Source organism: Lissotriton helveticus, chromosome 7 (genome assembly GCF_964261635.1).
Source record: "Lissotriton helveticus chromosome 7, aLisHel1.1, whole genome shotgun sequence".
NCBI lineage: Eukaryota > Metazoa > Chordata > Amphibia > Caudata > Salamandridae > Lissotriton > Lissotriton helveticus.
The window spans coordinates 1,374,091,388-1,374,104,737 of NC_136068.1; positions in this window are offsets into that span (position 1 = coordinate 1,374,091,388).

Sequence of the window (13,350 nt, forward strand, 5' to 3'; positions counted from 1 at the left end):
TACAAAAATCTTTAAAAAATATTGTCAGACGAATAGGTCTCCTAACTTATTCTCTGGACCCAAGAGTAATGCACTCGACCCTTGAAGTTGATGCAATATTTTATCTTCAGTGTCCCAACTACAAAACAGGTCTAAATGAGTCTTACTACACTGTTCTTTGTACCAACATGTACAGCCTTAAAAGCAGCACTGGTTTCCTAATGAACTCTGGCCACTGTTAGGCAAGAAACAAGGACACATATATAACAACACATTTTCCCGTAGACACAGAATGGGAAAACCCCTAGGGTGCAACAGTCCCTAGATGTATAAAGCCCCCGTGAGCTCGCAAATACTGTGATCTGCAAAAGGTTTACAACTGTAAAGGTGCTTTTTTGTAATGTACAAAAGCCCTGTGAGGAAAATGATTACTGACTCTTAAAATAGCACTTGCTACTCTTTCCAAATTGCAACTGGGACGGACCATGAAAGGGCTGAAACCCTTTTATTTACAAAACGAAAATATATACATACAATTTATTTTACCGGAATATTGGTCAACACCATGGAATACGTTTTTTGACAAAGTACTGTGAATCAGCACTTTTGTGAAATTGCTTGAATTCAGTGCAACCAGGACTACCACTTTTAGAATGTGGTATTGCTTGAATGGGCATAATTTTTAAAAAGTGTCCATGATTGCAACGAGTCAACTCATAACTTTAATTACACCGCACATTAAAAGCAGAAATAACAATATTCTTGTAAGTCTTTTACCTACTAGTACTACCTAGTGTGATACAAGTATCTTCGGGGTGAAAAATATTCAATTCTAATCTCAATGCCCTAGATTTGCATCCACAAAATTAGACTGTTTGTGTCATATCAGAGTTGCTGTACTTTGGAAACTCCTACTGTGCAATTCTAGAGCGCTCGGTATCATAGCTGAAGCTTGTAGACACATTTGAAACTTGCTGGACTCAATCTGCAACAAAATGTTTACCCTGTCGGAGATGAACAAGGAAGTTAGATCGATCCACTGCCATTGTAATCGTTTTGTGTTCTCATTTAATATCTTAGTCAGTGCATTCGAGTGACTGTTGTCTTCATTTACTTTGTTGAGATTAATACACCATTTTGTTAAATATAAACCCAAAATTGAAAACATCGTGTTCTGTTGACTTGGAATATTCTGACAAGTGAAGTGGTCTTTAATAACAACACCCCTCTCTGGGCTATCCCGTTTGCCGCATGCGACTTAAGGAAACAAAATCAACCTCAACAATCAGCACAGCAAACAATGGATCGATGTGCTGGCTCAATTCCCTTAAGTGTAACTACACTGTTTGGAGACAGACCAAGTTGTCCTGACAACTGAAAGGGACATGCACGATGTTCAACATCTTTCACCGGAGGTGGCACAGGGAGTTTTCCAATTCACGGATGTCCATAAAGACAATTGGAGCCTCCCCACCCCCACGCACCCCCACCCCAATATTGCAGTGCTTTGCCAACATAAGCATACCATAAAATAGCTGTTAAAGTCTGATCCAGCCGGTCATAAGGCAAAGCAAATGGGTAGAAAACTAACATATATAATATCTTCTCTATACGTTCGTTACAAAAACTTGTAGATGCTGAAAGTCATACTCCGCCCTTCCAACAACCATTAAAGTAGTTACAACTCGACAATATCATATCAACAGTGATATGATTATATAATGTGGCATGTCGTCTAACATAATGTGCAAGGTCCTGAGCAGTTTCTTTGGAGATGCTGTGGTTGTGTAATTTAAGTGAAATGTGTCGGTTTTGGATTATTACAATGTTTCGGCAACTTTTGTTAATTAATAGAACGAATGCATGCCAACATTTGGGCTGAAATATTTACAACAAGGGGTGGTGAGGGACAGAGTCTCTGAATTAAGCAGAATACTCTCACCCAGTCAAGAGATCAGGGCTAGATCCAACACCGTTTTTTAGCTCACTGCACCATCCCAGTTCAGAACCTGGCTATATGCAAATTAGTCTGTCCCTGGCCCAGTGCATCATGGGAACAGGGCAGACCAAACTACCAAGCCAATTCTTTACTGGAAAGGAAACAAGCTTCCGGGGACCGGTTTCTGGCATTACAGCCGTCTTCGGCCCGGCTTGCTTGAATCCTGATGGTGCAGTGAGCAAGGGACTCATGTCTGAGCATACCCTGCCACACCTGTAGTGGCCAAAACGATTCAAAAAGGGGGGTGGTGATGGACAGAGTATCTGAGTTAATCAGAACACTCCTACCCAGTCCCTTGCTCATTGCACCATCAGGATTCAAGCAAGCCGGGCCGACGACGGCTGAAATGCCAGAAACCGGTCCCCGGTAGCTTGTTTCCTTCCCAGTATAAGAATTGGCTTGGTAGTTTGGTTTGCCCTGTTCCCATCATGCACTGGGACAGGAACAGACTAATTTGCATGTAGCCAGGTTCTGAGCTGGGATGGTGCAGTGAGCTAAAAAACGGTGATGGATCAAGCCCTGATCTTTGGACTGGGTAAGAGTGGTCTGCTTAATTCAGACACTCTGTTCATCACCACCCCCTTTTCTGAATCATTTTGTCCACCATAAGCGTGGAAGGGTATACTCAGATGTGAGTCCCTTGCTCATTGCACCATCATGATTCAAGCAAGCCGGGCCGACGACGGCTGAAATGCCAGAAACCGGTCCCCGGTAGCTTGTTTCCTTCCCAGTATAAGAATTGGCTTGGTAGTTTGGTTTGCCCTGTTCCCATCATGCACTGGGACAGGAACAGACTAATTTGCATGTAGCCAGGTTCTGAGCTGGGATGGTGCAGTGAGCTAAAAAACGGTGATGGATCAAGCCCTGATCTTTGGACTGGGTAAGAGTGGTCTGCTTAATTCAGACACTCTGTTCATCACCACCCCCTTTTCTGAATCATTTTGTCCACCATAAGCGTGGAAGGGTATACTCAGATGTGAGTCCCTTGCTCATTGCACCATCAGGATTCAAGCAAGCCGGGCCGACAACGGCTGAAATGCCAGAAACCGGTCCCCGGTAGCTTGTTTCCTTCCCAGTATAAGAATTGGCTTGGTAGTTTGGTTTGCCCTGTTCCCATCATGCACTGGGACAGGAACAGACTAATTTGCATGTAGCCAGGTTCTGAGCTGGGATGGTGCAGTGAGCTAAAAAATGGTGATGGATCAAGCCCTGATCTTTGGACTGGGTAAGAGTGGTCTGCTTAATTCAGACACTCTGTTCATCACCACCCCCTTTTCTGAATCATTTTGTCTACCATAAGCGTGGAAGGGTATACTCAGATGTGAGTCCCTTGCTCATTGCACCATCAGGATTCAAGCAAGCCGGGCCGACGACGGCTGAAATGCCAGAAACCGGTCCCCGGTAGCTTGTTTCCTTCCCAGTATAAGAATTGGCTTGGTAGTTTGGTTTGCCCTGTTCCCATCATGCACTGGGACAGGGACAGACTAATTTGCATGTAGCCAGGTTCTGAGCTGGGATGGTGCAGTGAGCTAAAAAACGGTGATGGATCAAGCCCTGATCTTTGGACTGGGTAAGAGTGGTCTGCTTAATTCAGACACTCTGTTCATCACCACCCCCTTTTCTGAATCATTTTGTCCACCATAAGCGTGGAAGGGTATACTCAGATGTGAGTCCCTTGCTCATTGCACCATCAGGATTCAAGCAAGCCGGGCCGACGACGGCTGAAATGCCATAAACCGGTCCCCGGTAGCTTGTTTCCTTCCCAGTATAAGAATTGGCTTGGTAGTTTGGTTTGCCCTGTTCCCATCATGCACTGGGACAGGAACAGACTAATTTGCATGTAGCCAGGTTCTGAGCTGGGATGGTGCAGTGAGCTAAAAAACGGTGATGGATCAAGCCCTGATCTTTGGACTGGGTAAGAGTGGTCTGCTTAATTCAGACACTCTGTTCATCACCACCCCCTTTTCTGAATCATTTTGTCCACCATAAGCGTGGAAGGGTATACTCAGATGTGAGTCCCTTGCTCATTGCACCATCAGGATTCAAGCAAGCCGGGCCGACGACGGCTGAAATGCCAGAAACCGGTCCCCGGTAGCTTGTTTCCTTCCCAGTATAAGAATTGGCTTGGTAGTTTGGTTTGCCCTGTTCCCATCATGCACTGGGACAGGAACAGACTAATTTGCATGTAGCCAGGTTCTGAGCTGGGATGGTGCAGTGAGCTAAAAAACGGTGATGGATCAAGCCCTGATCTTTGGACTGGGTAAGAGTGGTCTGCTTAATTCAGACACTCTGTTCATCACCAACCCCTTTTCTGAATCATTTTGTCCACCATAAGCGTGGAAGGGTATACTCAGATGTGAGTCCCTTGCTCATTGCACCATCAGGATTCAAGCAAGCCGGGCCGACGACGGCTGAAATGCCAGAAACCGGTCCCCGGTAGCTTGTTTCCTTCCCAGTATAAGAATTGGCTTGGTAGTTTGGTTTGCCCTGTTCCCATCATGCACTGGGACAGGAACAGACTAATTTGCATGTAGCCAGGTTCTGAGCTGGGATGGTGCAGTGAGCTAAAAAACGGTGATGGATCAAGCCCTGATCTTTGGACTGGGTAAGAGTGGTCTGCTTAATTCAGACACTCTGTTCATCACCACCCCCTTTTCTGAAACATTTGGGCTGGACATCGGGGGAAAAGGGCGAATGCAATTTCACCATTTACTTGCATTGAAGTGGGGAAGGTTTTGATTAGAAAAAGGGGGATAAAAATAAGATATTTTGGCTTCAATAGTCACCCGTCTAGATCGGAAGTGTGAAAATGTAGGAACGGCTAGATGAAAAATTGCCAGTTTTTTTAATTTCTGAACGAAAACATACAGCTCATCTTGCAATACGAATAACCATGTATGTGTGTAAAATATATGCAAAGCATTTGTTAACGCGGGATTTCTGGTCTATGGTTATAAATCCAGATCCTAAATCAAGTCGAATGAATCGTTGGTACCTGTCATTGAGTAAAAGGCAATCCACTACTAGGTTAATCAATTAAGAACTTACACCACTCTAAAGAACCACTGACTACAAATAAGTTTAAAGATTTATTATAAAGCCAAAAGTATCTGAAGATACAAACATCTCAGAATAAGATTCAAAAGATATACGGGTATCAATATAAAAAGAAATTCTCTGAATGCTCTTAATCGACAAAAGGAAATTATCAAAAATATCTCAAATACCATGAGATTTGCAAGAATCGCTATGAGTTGCAACTTAAGAGTCATTTACAGAAAGGAAAAGTTCAGATTAGTCTGTCCCTACACTAGACTAAGTGACATCCCTACTTAACAAGATCTTTACCTAAAAAGGTGTCAGCCGTGGTGACTTCCTAAGAAGATCACGCACTTCTCTTAGTCTTCTTGGTGAATCGCTCTCTTGTGTTCAATCTATCTGCCTACCCATCCGCTTTCTTAGGCTTCTACGACCCTCTGCTCTGTCTCCTCCCCGGGGTGCGGTCCCTAATACAAAATCACATTTCCAATAGGAACGCCCCTGGAGACGCCCCTCACGTGGTATCGGTTCTGGCGGCAAATTCCATGCTGGTGCTCCTCTGGACCCTTCGTTAAAGTTGACCTTGCTTCCCAGGCTTCTTCTCCTCTGGTCGGTACCCCCCAGGAAATTCCTGAAGCCTCCTCCAGGCCTGTGCCAGGCGTCTCTGAACAAAGCCCATTCATCACCAAACTGATTAGGGCTCCTCGCACCTGCAAATAGACAGTTCTACTGTGGGCCCCAAATTCCGGCCTCCACCATATCTTTAAGTCGTAAACTATGTCTTCGTTTGTGCTCTGTGCGACCTCTTCTTAACGAGCACATGCAGATCAAAGAAGCGACTTTATCTATTCAGGCCTACTAAATTACTTGAAACAGGCCTCTGCACTCTGCACATTTAATTTCTTGGTTTAAACAGTATTCTAAGTAACACACATTACTATAATGTAACACATCTATATAAAACATATATTTCAATTCTATGCTTAATAATACCTTGCAGAAAAATGACATTAGTATCCAAGTTACTTAAAAGTGTAGCAGCATCTTTCGTTTCTTGTGAAATGCCATGTGGCCTACACATTTCCATGGTTTGCAGAGTTACATTTCTTTTTTCACACAGTCACATAACGTGAGATTCCAACATCATTCTAACATTTCTACAAACTTCTACATTAGTTTTCACACAGATATATGTATCCCTATTCTAGTTAAACACTCTTATATTTTCACTCTATGAATATAACACTCTGGTGCAATCTATATCTAAACTAATACTACGTGCTTGTAAATATGGTGCACTTATACATTTTTCAGTTTTGCGCTCTCTCACATTACTATACTCATGAGTAGGAGGGCTGGGTGTTTTGCACAGATATTCAGATGCCCGTGCCGTGCGTGTTCTCTGCTGTCATAATTTCTTATCGTTAATGTGAGCTGTAATCTTCATGTGACCTCGGGCAGCACAAATACTCCTCCCCTACTCACCCGGAGGGACAGTAGCATACCTTCAAAGACATACGTCTCAACACACCCCAAGCAGGGGCCACTTACCAAGCCCAGCCAGGTGTCTGCAACGTCAGCCACTGTCCCCAAAGCTTGTAAAAGACAGCAGCTACTTTCCATTAAACGTAACGATTTAGGGCAGGCTCATGTATCACGTGGGGACGGACGTACCAAACCTGCGGGGGAGTGAGGATAAACCCATGTCCCCCGGACGGAGCCGGAGAGCTAACGAGCTGTATTTGTCGGGATTATAATCCCCAATATGGTCGCTAGATGACGCCAGAGCTATCTATTGAAGACTTTCTAGTGGTCCGGAGCATCCTTTACTGAAAGGAAATCTTCGCGGGTTTAACAAGGTGCGCGGGGACACGCGGTACGAGGTTTGGCTGAATGCGGTTTCTTGGGTTCCTCTGTTTATAGCACCTTCAGGCTGCTTCGCGCCGTGCCCGAGGGCACACGCCTCCTCTGCGGCGTGGTACCCATTGGCAATGCCCTGCTGTCTCGAGGTTCTGGTGGAGCAGCCTGCCTCCGCTTCACTGCAGTCCTCATCCGAGGGAGCGGGAGGGGGGCGGGAAAGACACGGACAGCGGGGGGGGGGAGACACGGACAGCGGGAGGGGGGGGGAGGAACGCACTGACCTGGACTTCTTCCGGCGGCCGTGGTCGGCATGAAATGAGGAAAACAAACACCAAAAAAAAAAAATGAAACTCCGCCCAATGACGATGCAAAAAGGGTGGAGAGCGAAAAAAATGCAGGAACGCCCACGAATCTGGTCCGGCCATGACGGACAGATCTCTGTTCCAATGGCTAGCCTCCATTTATGGAGCTAGCCAATGGAACAGAGGGCGGATTCAAGTCCCCCATACTGCAAAACTAAAGATTTCTCCTGGGGGCGGAGCTAAAGCTCCGTGCCCCAGGCGAAACCTAAAAAGAAGTGGGGGGACTAACCTAGTTAATCAGAATGCAAGTGGCATCACGGTGTGTAACATTGTGTCGCCAGACATCACAGTGTGTGACATCATAAGAAGTGACATCATATCTTAAGACCTCACATGTATGTTTAGCAGGTCTATCATGAGGGCATTGGAGCACATTTCGAGTACACAGGGAAACCCTCCTGATACAACGGGACAAATTCAGCCTATTTTTCAGTGGGACCCAACTTCTTGGCAGGGTGGACGGCGTGTGAAAAGAGTGGGTGGACACTGTCCACCCGCGTGTACCCCTGACTCGTGCCCTGTATATACAGATGTCGAACAAGGAATGCCAGATGCGCATTCTGTGCTTCTTGATGGACTGGTGAGTTAGAAGAGGTCCAAGCAGGATGGACTCCAATGTTTGGGAGCCTGAAATGCAAAGGTTTTCTCTGGATGCAGGGATGGAAAGTAGGATGTTATTGCTGTTTCAAATGATTCCTTGTTTGTTACGAGGGAATAATCTGGCACAGTAATGGTGGCCGTACTAGCGAGAAGTTTGCAGATCAGGTAGAGATCCTTAAACTTAATTCTGATTCTCAATTACAACCGAGGCGGTTTCTAGGGATGAGGCTTTGGGCACGCCACATGTGATGTACTGAGCTCTGAGAAAAAGAATTCTCATACAATACATTGAGTTCTGCAAAATGAAATGACCTACACCAATCAAGAGCCTCTGCCATATGAGCCTGGGGTTTTCCATGCATAACCGTGTCAAAGTTGACAGACTTAGGGCCTTATTATGGATTTGGCGGTGCGGGAGCATGACCGCCCTGCTCACGCACCGCCAAAACCGTGCCAGATCAGGAGTTTTCTCCTGGTCTGGCTGGCCATTATCTGACATTCCCAGGGTGGGGTCTATAAAGTAGGCACGGTAGTGGGAAAGTCAAAGGAAGTACCAGCACGGCATGGACTTCTGCCGTCCATGCCGTGCAGGTACTGTTGTGCATGCACACAGGGGGTACAGAGTGTGAGGTACCAGAGTGCACTGTAGGGCCCCCTTTGTTTCCTCCTCAACACACTTTTTATGGCGGTCGCCCCTCCATGAAAAGTGTGGTGGTGAGGAAAATGGTAATATGCTTGGCTGGCTGCAGCAGCCCCGTCAAGCATATTGGGGCTTCAAGACTGGCGATCCGTGGCGATTGCGGAGGTCCCAGGGCAGTCCGACCGTCCTGGTCGTAATAGGGAGGTCGGAAACCTGCTACTCCCACGCCTTCCCAAGTCTGGTGGTTGATGGACGCAAGACTTGTAATAAGGCCTTAAGTATTTTGATTGGTAACCCTAAGAAGTATGTGTTTTGTCTTTATATTTAACCTTAATGTGAGCATTTCACCTGAACATAAGAAAAAGCAAAGACCAGCAGCAGGTGTCCCCCATAGTGTGCTATAAATGGCTACTGTGTCATCGGTTTACAGGTTTGAGCTTACAATAAGGGGTTTCATATGTGAGAAGGGGTACAGCCAAGGAATGTGTGTTATTCACCTTTAATCTCTGTGCCCTGGGTGTATTTTGCCACCAGAGTTCATTGCCCAGTGGTGAAGTATCTCATCATGCATGTAGGAAAAGCTACCAGACAGTGACAAAGAATGACAGTGAATGACAGAAGATGTTTTTGAATGTGACTTCTGTATACTCAGGGTCCCCACTTGTCCTCTTTATGACTTCCCTCCAAGGCGCTTTCATTTCATCAATCCTTTATTTTCCCTGTATTCCCTCTAGATGGGGAGATTGACGTGTAAAGATCACGACTTTCTGTAGATTTGGTTTCAGGCTTTCTACAAGCATATTCCGGGAGCTGCAATTCTAGGAAAGTAACACGTTCCCACATATGAATCAAACAGACCAAATGGGGCGGAGAAAAGGATGAATAATTGATTTAATCAAAGGTGGCATTTGGATTCATGCAGTGCCCGTCTGATGCTGCAAAGAACAGGCTTTCGAAGGACAGTCTCCTCTCCAGTGTCTCCCCAATGATGCTATGGAGAGGAAACATACCGCACCCATGCGGCTGTAAGAGAGGGAGTCCGTGGTGCTGCCAAGTGATGCCACTGGCGAGGACATTCCATCCTCAGCACAGCTTCCAGCCTAGTCAGTCCTTAATTTGTAAAAACGTACGTGCCAGAGCTCTCATCAGGAGGCTACTACAGGTTGCGCCACAGATTGCTCCTGCCAGAGCTGCCAATAATGGTAAAAACACAACTAGTAACCATCACACTCCTACAAGTGAGAGAATTGGGACTACTCCAGGTCCCCAACGCTAAAAAAGTGGCTTGGGCGGCAGGTAATAGTCATTTTTGATTTAGATTGAATTAATAATTAACAAATGATTAACTGTTGATGTGGTCATCAGTAGATTGGCCAGACAGCACAACCTTGTGACAGACTGTCACAACACCGGTGTTGACAATTGAGTGCCGGTGCCAAACACAGGAGACCACCAGCTCAAATTAAGCACTGTTAGAGATGCTCCTGAACTACACATTTAGGCATTCGTTGGAGATGTGGGGATCCAATATCAACAGCAGAATCTTGTCCAACTCTTTCCAGGGACCAGTTGCATTTCTTTCAACCTCAGGCTCCTCAACCCTCTCCTGTACAACGTCTTCCCCTACAAACTCAGAGCATGTCCTTCTCCTGTTGAGTTTAAACAAGATCTCAGAGCCCATGTCCTTAAATTTCACACTCAGCAGTGCATCCCTTTTTCATATATAAAAAGTGACGCACCAGCGGTGCAAGGGGCTTGTAAATAAGCCCCCAGGTGTATAAGTCCAAGCACAAATCTCCCTTCACTCCCCTAGAGACTCGGTAACTGTAATGATATATGTACCTGTAAGTGATGTATGTATTCACTAGTGGCAAATATTTCCAATGATATTGTTTATGTTCAAGTGGCACTACTTATGATCATCTTTCATCATTTACACTTGAATAACCATTTACTCCTGGGGACCTCAGACAATTGGAGAAAATTATAGTTTTAGAGGGGGTCTCATGCACCAGATGTGCTTCTGCACATTTCTTCCAGGGGTGTTCACCCTTAAAGTAACTTTATCAACATTGCAAGGGGAGACACTTTGGACACTGAACTGTACCAGATATCCATTGTGAAACCTATGAGCCGTCCCTGGAAACTCCACCCAAAGAGCAGGTATTGACTTCTGTCGATGTCAACATCAAGGTTTCTGTGGGAAGTAAATATTGACCGAGGACAAGGTCTGCTTGAACAGAGGAACAATGCATATTGATTATCCATTGTGAAAAAGTCAATATGCGGCTGGTGAGTAAGAAAAGACAGACTCCCGTAAACTGACTTTAAAACAGACAATTATGTGGGGTTAACTGTGTGCACAGGAAAAGACCCAGCCCTGCAGGCTGCACACACGCCCTCTCTCAGCAACACCTCAAGGCCATTTATAAACAATCAGGAAGGATTTGCACTATGTGGGATTTTGGTATGTTCTCTCTAGTTGGCCAGTTTAATTTTAACAGCATTTTATTTTGTCCAGATCTGCTCTGGTTGGTCATCGAACGTGGAAGAATGTTGAGATGCTGTTAGCCTTAAAGGAATGCGTTAGAAACTTCTGGGAAAGTTGTAAGCCAGTGTTGTGATTTGCTCTGATATTTTTAGAACCGCTACCCAAATGTTATAACAACATACTTTTGTGAACCAGCTAACTTATATGGACATAAGGTGGGCGATTTTTTAACGTAATCAATGCATTGTTTGGCAGCACACTGTCATTTACAGACTGCAAATTTTTCAGTGAAATGGCCACTAAATCTGCACAGACATACAGTTGTACTGATAAAAACTATATTGCACACAAATGATCATGTTTGGAAATCGGATTTCTGTGAATATTTATCATTTGTGCATCACCAGGTGAAGTGTTTTGATCCTATTAAAATCTTTGTTTCCATCACATTTCAGAATTCTAGAAAGATAAGAGCTTCATTTTGCTTTCCTGGCAGGTTAATGCGCCCAGTTCATTTAGAGGTGTTTACAGTTTTTGTGTGTTACAAAAAATGAAATCTTACCGCTTTCCTTTCCCATTCCCTGTACCCCAACAAAACCATCACATAATTAAATGTACTTTTCCTTCTCTGACCACCAAAGTGAGAGGCGTTTGTAAACGTCAATCCCCATGTAAAACAAGCATTTACAATGAAATGGTTTCGCCTTTGGAAAAGTTGGAGCTATTGGCATTGTAAATGACAAAATGTGTAATTATGTGTTGGTTTTGAAAACAGATAAATAAATGGCATTGTCATTTACATTGCCATTAGCTTAATCTCTCGCAAATGTGAGACCTATTGTACCCTACGGACGAGCTATTACATGGACACTAGACACCACTGCCCACTTTTAAGCGTTTTCCACCCACGTCTTCCGCCCTACCTGTTGCCTCCACTCCACTTCAGTGTTGGCTCCTGCCCCACCCTGCCTCCTGCCAGCAATAAAAAAGCGCTATGACGTTGCCAGTGGTGACTGCATCATAGTGGAGTTTTAAAATAAGTTCAGGTATTTCTGCAGAGCAACAATACTGCTGTACAACATGGCTAAAAAAAACATTGACAAAAGCAATATCTCATGTAGGTGAGACCTATTGGTTTTGCCAGCCAGCGCTTGTTTAAATTTTTTTTTTCTTCAAACATACGTAATTATGCAAAAAAAACTGCAAATATATAAAAATAAAGAAGTGGCCCCAGCAGCTCGACTGCCCTGTACTCGTGACAAGAAAAAATGCTGTCACTCAAAGTGCAAGAGAGCCAATGGATGATGTGGGCTGATGCATTGCTCCAAGCTGTATGCTATTCACCCCCCTCCGTTTATTGGTCTATTCAGTATCGATCACATTTTCTTTCTGCTCACCTACACCATACTGCATGAGGTGATGGGACGCCCACCTGAGCTATTATCTCTCTCCACGGTGAGTTTTACATAGAGTGTGCATATGCCTAAAAAGTAGTTCACTTCTGTGTAGGGCTAGAAGGAGGTCAGAGTGACTGTCACAAATACTGTGTGTGGGGGTTGGTCGCAGTCTATGTCACTGTACCATTATCCGGACTGGAAGAATCTCTCAGAGACATGATTGGCAAAAACAGGCGAGTGGGCATTTTCAGTTGTGGGTAGGGTTAGGAGTAGGTCACAATACCCCTCACAAAGGCTGTGGGAGCAGGCCACAGTGACCGCTCCAAGTGCTGCCTGTGTCCCTGTACCTTTATTCAGGTTCGAGGAATCTCTGAGGAACCGTGGGCGAAAGCATGCACGTGGGCATTTTCAGTCCTCAACTATGGACACGCCGCTCTTGGAGAAGAACAATTTGCAGGTATGGGAGTAAGCATGGGGTCGGGGAGAGTGCTTGTAAACCGAAGGCTTGATCAAACAGAGGTGTGCTGTTTCCCAGAAGTCAGTGAGGGAAAACACACAGGTGAGCCCGGGTCAGAGGTCAGGTGCATACCTGGATTCTGGATTAACAGCCATTCCAAACCAGCTGTGCCCAGCCCGATCCCACCGACTGCTGCCCCCTCCCACGCACGCCAGAACATGCCCTCCTCTCCACCCCCATACATTCAGAAACCCCGCATTAATGCCTTAATCCTGAGGTGAAGGCTGCCCAGGGAGGAGAAATGCCGCAAAATGAAAGAAGGCTGCAAATTATTCCCGTGGCTGTTCTAAGGGCACAGATGCAAGTCTGAATAGCTCGTCGGAAATCTCTCTTGACAGTCCTTATCTTTTATTTACTTTGTTACACAAAGTGCCAGCATGTTGCCGCGCTGCAGTTTTGAGGCGCTTATCTGTACCAACCTTTATATAGTGACTGTGAGTAGTGAAATGTATATTATACTCGCATG